The sequence below is a fragment of the Peromyscus californicus genome, unplaced genomic scaffold (assembly GCF_007827085.1).
Source record: "Peromyscus californicus insignis strain IS unplaced genomic scaffold, ASM782708v3 Scaffold_7__1_contigs__length_154581171, whole genome shotgun sequence".
NCBI classification, from domain to species: domain Eukaryota; kingdom Metazoa; phylum Chordata; class Mammalia; order Rodentia; family Cricetidae; genus Peromyscus; species Peromyscus californicus.
In genome coordinates this window covers 139,634,742-139,647,012 of record NW_026294595.1, presented here as the reverse complement: position 1 = coordinate 139,647,012, position 12,271 = coordinate 139,634,742, and the positions used below count along the sequence as shown (strand labels likewise).

At 48.3% G+C, this 12,271-nt stretch overlaps 1 long non-coding RNA gene across 1 annotated transcript in view; it reads left to right on the top strand.

Moving 5' to 3' along the window:
- The window catches only part of LOC128102463 (uncharacterized), a 16,387-nt gene extending 4,116 nt beyond the window's left edge, over positions 1-12,271 (top strand). Inside the window, exon 2 of the long non-coding RNA XR_008215415.1 lies at positions 11,993-12,271. This is a non-coding gene — a long non-coding RNA (uncharacterized LOC128102463). The remainder of the gene's footprint in view (positions 1-11,992) is intronic.

The window sequence follows — 12,271 nt, the reverse complement described above, 5'->3', positions numbered from 1 at the left end:
ACTGGACAATAGCTAGGCAGAGGAGGGATAGGCAGGGCTGGTGGGCAGAGAGAATAAGTAGGAGGAGGAATCTAGGCTCCAGAGGTGAGAACAAGGGAGACACCCAGGGACAGCCAGCCAGACACGGAGAAAGCAGGAAAGTAGGGGAAAAGGCCCCAAAGTAAAGCGTAGATGAAGAGAAATGGGTTAAAATAGGTTATAAGAGCTAGTGGGACAAGCCTAAACTAAGACTGAGCATTCTTAACTAATAAGTCTCCACGTCAATATTTGGGAGCTGGTTGGTGGCCCAAAGAGAAAACCTGCTACATCCTGGTGAGTTGGTACCTTTAATCCCAACATTTGGAGGCAAAGCCAAGCAAATCTCCTTGAGTTCCAGGCTGGCCAGGGCTACACAGTGAGACATTATAAAAATAAAAAGTGACATCTGTAATCCCAGCAGGTGACCAGAAGAGGAACTGGAGTACTGGGACTTGAACCTGGGCCCTCTGGAAGAGCAGCAAGTGATTTTAACTGCCGATTTAGCCCCTTTCATAGAGGTTTTCTTTTTTCTTTTTGGTTTTATGAGACAGGGTCTCTCTACATAGCCCCTGGCAGTCCTGGAACTCATTATGTAAACCAAGTTGGCCTTAAACACACACACACACACACACACACACACACACAGTAGGTGAGATGGTAAAAGTCTTGTTACACAAGCCTGAGGACCTGAGTTCAATTCCCAGAACCCATGGAAAATGTGGAAGGAAAGAGCTGACCCGACAGAGTGGTCCTCTCACCTTGTACATGGGCTCACACATCATACGAGAGAATACTAAAAATAAATATCAGCTTGTATAAAGAGAGCTGTGCTCAGGCTCCCATGCATTTTAATCTTGTTCCCTCTCCCTGCAGCAAGAATCCCTGAGAGGGAACAAGACTTCGTCCTGCCTCCCAGGTCCTGGCAGCAGTGGCAGGGAGGCTCCAGCAGGATCCTACTCTGGGCTGCCTGCAGCTGCTCGGGCCCCTGTTCCGTGGTTTCAATTACACTAAGGCAGTTTCCAAAGCAAGTGGAGGGCGGGCTCCTGCCCTGGGTGAGGTTCTAAAGGGAGTGGCTCTCTGGCCATTCTGGGATCACATAAGAGAAGTCCTTTCAGCCAAGAATAGACCAGGGACAGGAGTGTCTCCCTGGGTCTTCCTGCCCCTGTGTGATGTGGTGGGAGGGTCCCTTCGTTTCTTCATTGGGCTAGGCAGGGTACGTGTTGAGGTTTGTACTAGGGCCTTGGGAACAAGCAATAAATAAGTCAGGCTTTGTGTGCAGGGAGCCCCCAGAGAGCCGTGGGGGAAGCAGACGCATAAACAATCCCTCTGTGCAGGAAGATAAGGCTGCAAGGGGATACCAGGCCAGGGAGTGTGCCAAGGAGCCTTAAAAGGAGGTGACAGTGGAGAAGTCTCCAGGTAGCCAAGGAAAGGGGACAGCCTGTACCATGGCTGAGAGGTATGGCAGGGGATGGTAAGCTTGGAGAACAGGCCAGTCTCAGCACAGAAGAGGAAAGGGAGAGGTGCAGGCCTTACCAGGGCCTGGATTTGTAATAAGGTTGCAGGTTAGCCTCTCAGCATACCTGGAGGACACCAGTGGCAACCCTCCACCTTCCACTGTATCCCTTCCAGTGCCCGTTTTTCTACTTCAATCAAAAGCCAACATATTTACACCGAGAGGGGCTGAGTCTGCGGATTTAAACTCCAAACTTCTCCAAAAGAGGAGACCCAGAACAGCTAGCAGCCCCTGAACTCTGAGATCACTGAAAACTGTGTGCTAGAGAAGAGGGAGAGGAGGCCACCGGCTGAGCGTTCCTAGCTGAAGGATTCCTAGGACACTTAAGTTCTAAAACCAGAGGGCTTGACGTTAGCTGGAAACACTTTTTTAAATGTTTTTTAGCTGCCCTTTAAACGAGCCTGACTTACACTGAGACTCCCTTGTGTTAAACACGCCTGTGTATTTATGTTGCAAACATGCACTCCAATGCTTTCAGCAAATTAGCATCATACGACCATCACAACTCAGTTTTCTGTGTGTGCACACGTGTGTGTGTGGAGGCCAGAGCACAGCCTCCGTGTCCGCATTCCTCAGGTGCTGTCCTGTTGTTTTGTCTTGTTTTTTCTTTTTGCCACAGGTTCCCTCACTGGCCTGCAGCTTAACATTTAGGTTGGGCTGGGTAGCAGTGAGCCTCAGGGCTCCACCTGTCTCTGCCTTCCGGATGCTGGGATTACAGATTCATTCTAGGGATCAAACTTACACTTTCAAGGGCAGAACTTTACCAACTGAGTGATCGTCCCAGGCCCCTAGGGTTTTTTATTTGTTTGTTTGTTTGTTTGTTTGTTTATTGGTACAAGTGAAGTGCATTGAGCACATCCTCCGTGTTTCCTTGTCTCAACTGGATCCTTCCCTTAAGTCCCCTTTGTCCTTGGAGACAGTTTCAATTCTACTCCTCCACCCCCTTTGAGACAGAGTTTCTCTATGTAGCTCTGGCTGTCCTGGAACTCATGCTGAACCAGGCTGGCCTCAAACTCAGAGATCCACCTGCCTCTTGCCTCCCAAGTGCTGGGATCAAAGGTACATCACCACCACCTGGCTTCAATTCTGCTTTCTTTTTCCCTTTTCCCCCATTACATTCATTAGCCATCTTGTAGGCCTTACTTCCATGTCACATACACAAACACGATTTCATGTAGCTGTATACAATCTAGACCAGGCCAGCTTCTAGCTTACTACCTCTGTTCTCAAGAGCAAGGATCAGAGGCTTGCCCTCCATATAAGTAAGAGAAAACACAATATCTGTCTCTTTGCTCGGTATCTCCAGGTGTATCCACTTTCCTGCAGACGCCATAACTTCTTTATGGCTAAAAATAAATCAATAAAAGTCTACTGTGAGCTGCATATTTTCTCTATTCCTCCTTTGACAGACACCCAGGCTCGTTCCTTCCCCTGTTTGCTTTTCTGCTGTGTTAAACAGCATGGCCGAAAGCAGTCTGGGGGGGAAAGGGTCGTTTGGATTGCAGGTTATATTCCACTACGAGGGAAGCCATGGCAGATGCTGCAAGCTCGCTGCCTGGTTCTCCATGCCTGTTCAGCCTGCGTTTGCACACCTGCTCCTGGAGCTGAGGGCTAAACTCAAGGCTTCATGCTTGCTGGACAAGCATTCTGCCACAGAGTAAATCCCCAGTCCCTGAGCTGTCTTTTTGTTGTTGTTGTTGTTATTTTGTCTTTTTTTTTTTCAGAGCTGAGGACCGAACCCAGGGCCATGCACTTGCTAGGCAAGCGCTCTACCACTGAGCTAATCCCCAAACCCATCTTTTTTTTTTCTTTTAAGATTATTTTATTTTGGGGACACGCCTGGATCAAACCTTCTAGAGAGTCTGATGCCAGGCAGCTTATTCCCAACAAATTTAAACACAGTATAATTTGGAAAAAAATTTCCTGGTATAATGCAATTCCAGTGCAGAAGGAAGAACAATTATATTAAAACTCGACTCAGGGTACATGTCATTTCTTCCAAAAAGATGGGTTCTAGAGATAGGCTACCTGTACTAGCTTAAGGGCCTAAGGAAGGTCTGGTCTCTGTCATATAAATAGCATAGAGGTCATCTGGGCTGTTAGCCACCTCTGGTCCTGATTGTGGGAGTTTGGGGGAGCCCCTGGCTATACAGATAACATAAGGGTCACTTAGACTACTGGGTGTCTCTTGTCCTGGTTGTGGGAGCTTGGGGAGCCCATGGCTGTAAGGGTCATTTAGATTACTAGCCATCTCCGGTCAGGGTTGTAGGAGCTTGATATGGCCTGGCCCAACAGAGAACACAGACCACCAGGCTATTAATCACTTCCAATTCCCAGATTTCTGGATGGAAGAACAGGTTTTACATCTTTCCCATTGGAAAGACAATCCTGCCTACTTAACATTCCTGGTTTCTGTGTGCAAGACCTTCCTCCGTGCTCCCAACACTATATAAAGGTACTCCTTTGTTGCTAGCTCTAGTTCTCGATCTCTCTCTCTCTCTCTCTCTCCCTCCCTCCCTCCCTCCCTTCACTCTCTCTCTCTCTTTGGGTGTATGTGTTTGTCTGCATATTCACGAGTGTATGGATGCACATCTGTGTGTGAATGTGGAAATCAGAGGTTGACATTGGGTGTCATTTGATTCCTGAGGCAGGGTCTCTTGCTGAACTGGAGCTGACTGATTTGACTGATTCAGCCAGTCTAGCAAGCCAGCTGGCCCTGAGGATCCCCTGTCTCAGCCTGCACTCGCCAAGCACTGGGAGGATAGGCGGTTGCTATGTCCACTAAACTTTTACATGGGTTCTGGGGATCCAAACTTCTGAAGTCTGGTCCTCTTCGCTTAGGAAGCAAGCATTTTATCCACTGAGCCATCTCCCCAGTCCTCTGTTTTTTGTTCTTTTGTTGTTTCTTGAGACAGGATCTGTAGTTGGAGAGTTTCTCTCCAACCCCCGCCAAGTCCCAACAGTCCCACAGCCCACTTATAAAATAAACACACAGACTCTTATATTATTTAAACTGTTTGGCCTAATGGCTCAGGCTTCTAGCTATCCAGTTCTTACATCTTAAGTTAACCCAGCTCTATAAATCTATACCTTGCCACATGGCTCGTGGCTTACCAGTATCTTACAAGTTGGTACTCATGGCAGCAGCTGGCAGTGTCTACTGACTCAGCCTTCCTGTTTCCAGAATTCTCTTCTCTGCTTGTCCTGCCTATACTTCCTGCCTGGCTACTGGTCAATCAGTGTTTTATTTATACAGAGCAATATTCACAGCAAGGATCTCACTATATTGCTCTGGCTGGCCTGAAACTCACTGTGTTTACACTAAGCTGGCCTCTTACAGAACTCTTTGTCTCTGCCTCCTGAGTGCTCAGATTAAAGATTGAGTACCACCACAGCCAGCTGACTTTGATTTTCTGATCCTCCTGCCTCAGCCTCCTAAATACCAGGAGTATACTACTGTACCAGCTATTTTTTTTTTTTTTTTGTCAACTTGATACAAGCTAGAGTCATCAGAGAGAAGGAAGCCTATGAGATCCTATAGGGCATTTTCTTAATTTGTGATTAGTGGGGGAGGGCCCAGCCTACTGTGAGGGGTGCCACCTCTGGGCTGGTGGTCCTGGATTCCATAGAAAGCAGGCTGAGCAAGCCAGTTAGCAGTACCCCCTCCATGGCCTCTGCATCAGCTCCTGCCTCCTGTTTGAATTCCTGTTCTGACTTCCTTTGATGATGAACAATGATATGGAAGGGCAAGCCAAATAAACCCTTTCCTACACACATGCTTTTTGGTCAGCAATAGAAACCCTAAGACAATTGCCTTGTTTTTCAGTTCCTTTCCCCTCCCCCCTCTTTCTCTGGGACAGGATCTTTCTGTGTAGCCCTGGCTGCCCTTGAATGCCCCAGGTAGACCAGGCCAGCATTAAGTCCTTCTACCTCTGTCTCCCAAGTGCATGCACCACCGCACCCAGCTTCCCCACTTTGGGGTAATGAATGCTATGAACATCTACACACAAGTGTTTGAGCACACATTTCCCTTTGCTGGTGAGTAAGGCTTAGGAGTAAACGTGTCTGTTTACTAAATACACCTTAACTTCAGGAAACTGCAGAGCTGACCCCTGAAAGCAGCCGCACTGTTTACATCCTGCCAACCCTTAGAGTTCCAGTCAGTTGAAGGTCTGTAATCACTCCAGTGGTGGAGGCAGGAGAATCAGATTCTCAAGGACATCCTTGACGACAAGTTGAGTTCGTGGCCAGCTGAGTCATTTAAGACCCTCTCCAACAAATGCCTACCTCTGTTCTAACCCAGTCAAGACAGGATCTTGGTCTTGGTTTGGACAAAAACTGTATCAGCCCTCCTCCCTTCCTTCTTTCCTTGTTTATGTTTGGTTTTGGCCGGGTTGTTTTGTTGTTGTTGTTATTGTTGTTTGTTTTGTTTTGTTGAGACAAAGTGTCATGAATCCCAGCCTGGCCTCAAAATCACTATGTAACCAAGGGGACTTTGAACTTCTGATCTTCCTGTCACCATCTGCAGTGTGCTGGGACAAGTGTGTGCCACGACCATCTGCAGTGTGCTGGGACAAGTGTGTGCCACGACCATCTGCAGTGTGCTGGGACAAGTGTGTGCCACCATCTCCAGTGTGCCACTATACCTGGTTCATAAGCCACTGAGAGTGAAATCTATGGCTCTGTGCATGCCCGGCAAGCACTGCACTGCTAACAGCTGAGCTACATCTGCAGCCCCTGGTTCTTTCTGAGACAAAGTCTCATTGTGTAGGCCAGGCTGTCCTGGAACTCACGGCAATCCTTTGGACTCAAGTTCCCAAATGCTGGGATTACAAGTATGAGCCACCACACCTAATTTAATTAAAATCTACCTATTTTAAAAACCACTGAGATGGCAGGTAAAAGTGTTTGTTGTACTGATGACGTGAGTTCAATCCCTGGAATCCACACAAAGATGGAAGAAGAGACTACACTCCTCAGAGTTGTTCTCTGGCCTTCACATACATGACACAGCACACCCATGCCCCCATACGCATGGCACACACATAATGATAATAAGTAATGTTTTAAATTGGCTGTTTCTTTTGAAATCAAAGGAAGGAAGGGAGAAAGGAAGAGAGGAAAAGAGAGAGAGGAGAGAAACTGCTGTTGGGTCTAGAAAGATGGCTCAATGGTTAAGAGCATGTACTGCTCATTCAGCTCAACTACCTGTAACTCTAGCTCTGTGGTATCTGTTGCCCTCTTCTGGCCTCCACAGGCACTGCACTCACATGAGCATACACACACACACACACACACACACACACACACACACACACACATATATATATATACACACACACACACACATAAATAACAAAACTTTATAAAGAAAGAAAGAAAACCTGCTATAATACAAGTTGTTTGGGAACTAAATTGGTCTAAGCTCAGGCCTGAAGTTCTGCCCTAGGAGATTGCAAGCAAGCTCAACATGGCCAGCAGCCTCTCCCACACCAGAAAACATTTGAGTTTTGAGTAGAAGACAATTACCTCCCTCACAAAGAAGGCAGACACACTGTTCCAGGGCAGCTTAATGTGTGGAAAGGGATGGGAGTGGGTTGGATCAAGAAGTCCAGATTTGTGTGCAGCCAACTGAGATCCCAAGGGGACACCTCCCATGACCATAGGGATCTGTGGGCCTCAGAGGAGATTAGGAAAGTATGACATTCCTGGCTGCAGACCAGCTCCACATAACCCTGGAGAAATCCAAGGAGATGGATGGTGCCAGCAGGAAGCAAAAAGAGCTTAGAGTCTCAGCAGGAAAGTAGGCCAAGGCCCACACAGCCAGCCACTGACTCTCCTCCCTGTGAGGGGTCGCTGATGGTTAACATCCACCCATCCTTGGATTCAGCAAGTGTTTATGGAGTTAGTGTAAACATGGGTATCAGTCCTGCCTGCCCTGAGGTCGAGTTTAGAGTGTATTGGAAAAGCCGGGCGGTGGTGGCGCACGCCTTTAATCCCAGCACTCGGGAGGCAGAGGCCGGCGGATCTCTGTGAGTTCGAGGCCAACCTGGGCTACCAAGTGAGTTCCAGGAGAGGCGCAAAGCCACACAGAGAAACCCTGTCTCGAAAAACCAAAAAAAAAAAAAAAAAAAAAAAAAACTAGAGTGTATTGGAAGACATAGGCAGTGAAGAACCCAAAAAAGAACTGGGTGTGGTGGCCCACACCAGTGACCCTAGCAGTCAGGAGGGTGGGGACAGGAGGAGGGAAGTTCAAAGTCATCTTCAGCTACATAATGAATTCAAGGTCAGCCCGGCCTTAATGGGACTGTCTCAAAAGGGGGGCGGGCAAAAAAAAAAAAACTAAGTCAACACAATGACAATTGGTGTCTGGGAAGGGACTCTCTCACAGAGCTCTGAATGGCAGGGAAAAGTCACGAGAAGCCTGAGGTTATCAAGCCCAAATAGCGGCAGATTGATGGAATTCCAGGAGGAGGTAATCAAGAACTAAGACCCTTCGTGTGTGGGGGGAGTCAGGACGTTGGTTTAGTCATGTGTGTGTAACAGGGGACCAATAGAGGATTTGGAAAGGGTAGGAAACCACCACCCCCCTTTTTTTGAGGCACACTGGCTTTGAATTTTGATTCTCCTGTCTCAGCCTTCCATACACTAGGATTATAGGCAGGTGCTCCCATGCCTAGCACCCTTATTTTCCTCTTTCTCTCTCTTCCGCTTTATTTATTTCTTCTGTTTTAATTTTTAGAGACAGCGATTGAAAAAGCCCAGGTTGACTCCAAAGTCACCATGTAACCAAGGATGACCTTGAACTCTGATCCTCTTGTCTCCGCTCCCCTGGGACTGTAGGCATTTGCCACTATAATTCTCATCTCTTCCACTCTCTGAAAGGAACTTTAGTTGCTACAGAGAGTCTAGACCTTTAGGGAAGAGCGTGAAGTCCAGGTAGACTATGAAGGTGGCTTGATGCTGGTGCTGACAGAGACGGGTATAGTATGGAACATCTTTTGGAAACACCAGGATTTGCTGATGTGGGTGAGGATGACGGACTCCAACTTGGATAAAGGAGGGTGTCATGATCTGAGATGGAGAAGATGGAGGGGGAGCAGAGTTGGGTACCAGTCACGTGGGGTTGACAACTTAGATCTAGAGAGGAGGAGGGCTGGAAGCTGTGAGTTGGTGGTCCTTGTTAGATCAAAGCCCATGTTGTCTGGCCCCAGAGATGTTGAGATTAGTACATCCTGGAAGTCTTCAGTAGTTGGAATGTGTTGAGTGGTTTTTTGTTTTGTTTTATAACCTTCAGGAAGGCCCTGAAAAAGAGACAAGAAGCTTAGGCTGGCGATGGCAGTCCAACTAAAGAGAAAGTCCCTCCCTCTGCTGCCCCTTCCTCCAGTTGCTTAGCTATTTTATCACCAGACACCAAAACTGCCCTGCTACAGATACCCCACCTCTTCTCCCAAGGGTTTAAGGCTAGAAAGTCCGTGCGGGGTGTAACGAATCCCAGAGAGTCAAAAGACCCAGGACCAGGGAGGGCGGAGGCTCGGGTGAGTCAGCATCAGGCCCAGGAAAGAGGCCCAGAAATGGGAAAGGAAGGAGTGGGGGAGGCGGGCTGGAAGATGGCTCACCCCCTGAAGACCTCAGGCTGCACCCCAGAACACCTTTGAAAATGCTGGGCGGGCATGGCAGCAAGACATGTTAATGCTGGGAAATGGAGACTACAGAAATCTCGAAGCTTGCTTGATGTCTAGACAGTCACTTAGTGAGATCCTGGTTAAGTGAGAGACCTTGTCTCAGAAGGAGACAAACAAAAAAGCAAGGTTGAGGCACCTGATACAGGAAACCTGAAGTTGATTCCTCCCTTCCACACTCTTTTCACACACACACACACACACACACACTCTCTCCCTCTCTCTGTGTCTCTTTTTCACACACACACACACACACACACACACACACACACACACACACACACACACACACGAAGGGTCAAGTGGCATGGTGGCCCACACCCTTTAATCTCAGTAGTTAGGAGGCAGATCTCTGTGAATATGAAGCCAGCCTGGTCTACACAACAAGTTTCAGGATAACCAGGCCTACATAGAGAGATCTTGTCTCAAAAATAAATAAATAAGGTGTTGGAGAGATGGCTCAGTGGTTAAGAGCATCCGCTGCTCTCACAGAGGACCTGGGTTCAATTCCCAGCACCCACAAGACAGCTCACAACTGTGTGTAATTCTAGTTCCAGGGAATTCATTGCCCTTTTCTGATCTTTGGATACCAGTCTAGCAAGTGGTGTACATATATACATGCTGGGAAAACACTCATACCCACTAAATAAACAAATATTTAAATAAGGCAGAGAGCTGGGGATAAAAGCTCTGTGTAGAGTTTTTGCCTAGTACAGACAAGGCCCAGCACCACCATAAGGAAACAGTAAAATTAATGACCGAAATAAGGAAGTGAGGGGCCGCTCAAGGCCAACACCAGGGTCAAGACAGAGGGGCCCAGGTCATCAGGGAGAATGACTCTAAGCAGGATCTGAATAGGAAATAGCACCTTGAAAGAAACTTTCAAACCCTCCAGTTTCAAACCTGGAAAGGCCCCTAGGACCAGGCAGATGGCTCATTCCCCCAGAAAAAGGAACTGGTTTTCAAGGAGGAAATGGGAGAGAAAAGAGGAACACAACACTCTGTCTTCAAGCGTTAATAGCCGCAGAGATTCAGTCAACACTTCTTCCCGGCTGAACTCAGAAAGCCCTAGCCCTGTGTTTCCCTTTTCCCTATTTGGTAAACATCCAGGCTCCATGGGGACTGTTTTGTCCAACTGCATTCTGGAAACAGATGTAAATCATGGTCTTTGAGGTCAGGAGGCTGCCCTTTCCTGGGTTCGCCACCCTGGGTCTCCTGTCTTGTGCTCCCAGGCCAGCCTGTGATGACCCACACAGGCACATGAATTGCAGTTCTCTGGATGGGGTGCTGGGGATGGGGTTATTTCCTGAGGAGCAACTTGGGTGGGCACTGGGGTGGGGGTGGGCAGGAGGGGAGATGGCTGATTCAGCTTCCCCAAGCTGGGCTACGATCCAAAGAAAACACAGCTGGAGATGATGAGGCGAGCGTCAGGCGAAGACCGTACATGCTAACATCTTGGGCAGAAATCCAGCTTGGCATCCCATGGCCAATGGAGCTTGTGTTTATCTGCTTGGACCAGATCTCCACCCCTCACCTTGTACCTCAGCTGCTCAATCTGTTTAACGGAGAGGCAGTAAGATGGGCACGGTGGCACTCCCCAGTCATCCTACCTACTCAAAAGGCAGAGGCAGGAGGCGCACAATCTCACAGCCTGGCTGGATTACAGCATGCGTGCAAGGTCGGCCTGGAAAACTTAGGAAGACCCTGTCTCAAAGTAGAAAGTAGAAAGAGGGCTGGGGAGGCCAGTGAGGTGGCTCAGTGGGTAAAGACACTTGCTGCCTTGATGTCCTGAGTTCAATCCCTGGGACCGTGTGTTGGAAGTGGAGAAAGGACTCAACAAGTTGTCATCCCGCAGCCTCTGCACACTCGCCGTGACTACACTACCCGTCCTAATCAAGAGTAAAATGTACTTGTGAGAAGGCTGGAGGCGTAACTCAGGGGACGAGGGCTTGCCTGGCATGAGCAACACCACCCATCAACACCAAGAGAACAAAAAGGAGAGAAGGTGGACAGTGTGAGCACGCGCTCTGGATCAGACTGGCTTGAACTAACTCCTAACCACCTTGGGAGCGATGATGCCTATCCTATAGCAGACCACATTAAAGCTGTGTTGTGTGAATTCACATTTCCAGGGCAGTCTGAAATAGTTAATACTGATTATCAGCTCTATTTATTGAGTCTTTGGTCTGCATTGCTAGTTTTAGCACTTTGTATACTTTATCATAATAGCCCTCAATGCCACTTAATCACCCCCATTTTGTAGATGTGGAGACTGAGGTTCAGGATCAGATTTGCTATTTCCTCTAGAACAGTGGTTCTCAACCTTCCCAATGCTATGACTCTTTAATACAGTTCCTCATGTTGTGGTGACCCCCCGCCACCATAAAATTATATTCATTGCTACTTCATAACTGTAATTTTGCTGCTGTTATGAATCATAATTAAATATCTGTGTTTTCAATCATCTTAAGCAACCCCTGTGAAAGGGTTGTTCATCCGTCAAAGGGGTCAAGACCCACAGGTTGAGAACTGCTGCTCTGGAACAATGTGCCCCCATCCACTTAGGCGTTGGTCATGTCTGTACATGCTGCAGCGGTAGCGCTGAGCAAACCCTAAAATATGTTCCCTCTGGCCCATTCCCAGAAAAACTGGCTGACATGCTCAAGAAAAAGCCTTGAACCAGGTCTGTGTGGACAGAGAGCACTTGACTAAAGGGCTAGGCTGGTGTTAGTGACATGGCTGGGATGGCCATGCACAAAGGATTTCCTTTGAATTCCAGGAGGCCTCCAACTTCCTCAAAGCCATGGGCAAAGGCAGAGCTGTGACACTCGGGATATTGCCAAAGCCCTCCCTGGGCACCACTCGACCAGCATGACCGAAGGGTGAGACCGCAACACACCGTGAAGGAAAGAGGAAACCCACACACCCGAAAGGGGAGGCTGAGCCTGCCAGTCCCCGGAGTCAGGGTGAGGAGCGGCACCTTCTCCTATCCCACCAGGTCACACCCGTGCCTGGGTTAAATAGTGAGTTCCAGGCCAGCCAGGGTTACAGATCAAGA